This window comes from Penaeus monodon, chromosome 36, assembly GCF_015228065.2.
Source record: "Penaeus monodon isolate SGIC_2016 chromosome 36, NSTDA_Pmon_1, whole genome shotgun sequence".
NCBI classification, from domain to species: domain Eukaryota; kingdom Metazoa; phylum Arthropoda; class Malacostraca; order Decapoda; family Penaeidae; genus Penaeus; species Penaeus monodon.
This window is the reverse complement of record NC_051421.1, coordinates 19,370,994-19,374,115: the sequence shown is the minus strand read 5'-3', so window position 1 is coordinate 19,374,115 and position 3,122 is coordinate 19,370,994.

The following is a 3,122-nucleotide window of genomic DNA, read 5'->3' as shown; positions in this document are numbered from 1 at the left end:
GTGTGTGTGTGGGGTGTGTGTGTGTGTGTGGTGTGTGTGTGTGTGTTTGTGTTGTGGTGTGTGTGTGTGTGTGTGTGGGTGTGTGTGTGTGTGTGTGTTTGTGTGTGTGTGGTGTGTGTGTGTGTGTGTGTGTGAGGTGTGTGTGTGTGTGTGTGTGTGTGTGTGTGTGTGTGTGTTTTTGTGTGTGTGTGTGTGTGTGTGTGTGTGGTGTGTGTGTGTGTGTGTGGTGTGTTGTGTGTGTGTGTGTGTGTGTGGGGGTGTGTGTGTGTGTGTGTGTACACATATATATATATATATATATATATATTTTATAATATATATTATATATATATATATATATCCAATATAAATACATATATATATATATATATATATATATATATATATATATATTATTTTGCATATATATAATATATATATATATATATATATATATATATACTATATATTTTATATATATATATATATATTTGTTTGTGTGTGTGTCTGGGTGTGTGTATGTATGTATGTAAAACATATATGAATAAAAAAATTTATATACATTGTTGATATATATATATTTTATATATATATATTATATATATAATATATATATATATTTATGTATATATACATAACTGTATATGTATATCTATATGTGTGTGCAAATATGCATATACACATATTCATGGTATACATATGTATGTATATAAGTATGTATGTATGTATGTAAATGTATATTATATATATATATATATATATATATATATATATATATATATAAAAATTATATATTGTCTATATTATATATATTTATATAAATATAAATAAATTTATATAAGTAAATATATAGATATATTACACACACACACACACACACACACACACACACACACACACACACACACCACACACTTACACACACTTACACACACACACACACCCCACACACACACACACACACACACACACACACACACACACACACCCCACACACACACACACACACCACACACAATATATATATATAATATAATATATATATATATATATTATATATATATATATATAATATATATATATATATATATAATATATATATATATAAAATATATATACATTTGTGTGCGTGTGTGTGTGTGTACATATATGTATATAATGTGTGTATATATACAAACATAAAAACATACGTGTGTGTGCATATATACAAACATATAAAAATAACGTGTGTGTGTATATATATATACACACTTATTCTAATATATATATATATATATATAAAATATAATATATATATTATATATATTATATATATATTTATTTATATATTTATAAAATATATATTATATATACATATTTATATATATATATATATATCGTGTGTGTGTGTGTGTGTGTGTGTGTGTGTGTGTGTGTGTGTGTGTGTGTGTGTGTGTGTGTGTGTGTGTGCGCGTGTGTGTGTGTGTGTGTGTGTGGTGTGGTGTTGTAAATAATGCACACACGCATAAATGTGTTTCACAATCCCCCACTTCTTTCCACACACACACACGCACACACACAGACACAGACACAGACACACACACACACACACACACACACACACACACACACACACACACATATATATATTATATATATATATATATATATATATATATATATATATATATATTATATATTATATATATATCATATATATATGTATTTGTCCTGGGTAAGACAATAAACTGCACCCTGGGGTTCCCTTGAACAAGGATAGCACCCTATTAGCTCCCTATGCCAGGGTTGCAGTGAATCTGTCGGCAGCAGGGCAGTGGATATCTGGTGAAAACACCTTCGGTTCTACTGATTACTGGTTTCACCATATAATATGTCTGGCGCATTACAGTGTAACTGTTTTAAAGCGGCAGAGATAGTTCCTCCTAGTTAGTTGGAGACTGCGAGTTGAGAAGGAGCCTGGGGGATTCCACTCAACTTTTATTTTTATTTTCTCCTGACAAACCTTTACACCAATGATTAAATACAGAAATGATAATTCATACCACATCGCCCGTCGCGTGGGTTATCAAGGGGCGCGTTAGTCAGTGGGCAACCAGGCTGACAATGTTAAATATGCATCTGGAAAACAAAGAAGATAAAGAAAACATGTCCAATTAAGAAACACATTAAAAATCGGAACGTGGAACATAAGGAAAATGAAAGAGATGTGTAAATTACATACTGTATGTAACGAAATGAATAGTTACAACATTCAAATACTAGGAATAAGTGAGACCAATTGGAAAAGTAATGGAAGTTTTAAAACTAAAGAAAACAAGACAGTTCTTTTTTCGGAAAAGAAGGAAATTATAGTCACGGAGTTGCTATGATTCTCACGAAAAAAACTGCAAATGCACTAATTGGGTACAGCCCAATAAATGATCGCATTTTAAAAGTCAGAATACAAGCAAAACCTCATAACATTAGTATTATACAATGCTACGCACCAACCAACATTGCAAGTGATGAAGAAATGGAATTTTTTTTATAACACTCTCCAAGAAACTTTAGACACAATCCCTAAGAGAGATGTAAAAGTAATCATGGGAGACCTCAACGCCAAAGTAGGCAAAAATTATCTAAAAAATGACACTTGTGGAAAATTCGGCCTTGGAGATATAAATGAAAGAGGTGAAGATTTTCTTGAATTCTGTAGTACAAATAATCTAGTTATAGCCATTACATTGTTCCAACACCACCCAAGACACTTGTACACGTGGTTTTCACCAGACAAAAGAACACGCAACCAATTTAGCTACATTGTGCTGAACCAAAAATGGAAAAGTTGCATAAAAATGCCAAGATAAGACCTGGTGCCAACTGCAACAGTGACCACCAACTACTAACTATCGACTTTAAAATAAGACTCAAAAGGATGGAGCGTCCAACACCACCTCTAAAGCTCGACTACAAAACTCTTGATAACAATTACAGAATTACAGTGTCAAACAAATTTGAAGTACTCAATCAATGTAAAGATGATAAAACACCAAATGAGTTGTGGGAAGAAGGAAAAGAACTCTTGCTGATCGCTGCTTAAGAAACTATCGCCAAAAAGAAAAAGACAAATTCCCCCTGGATATCTGAAAAAACACTAAGTGAAA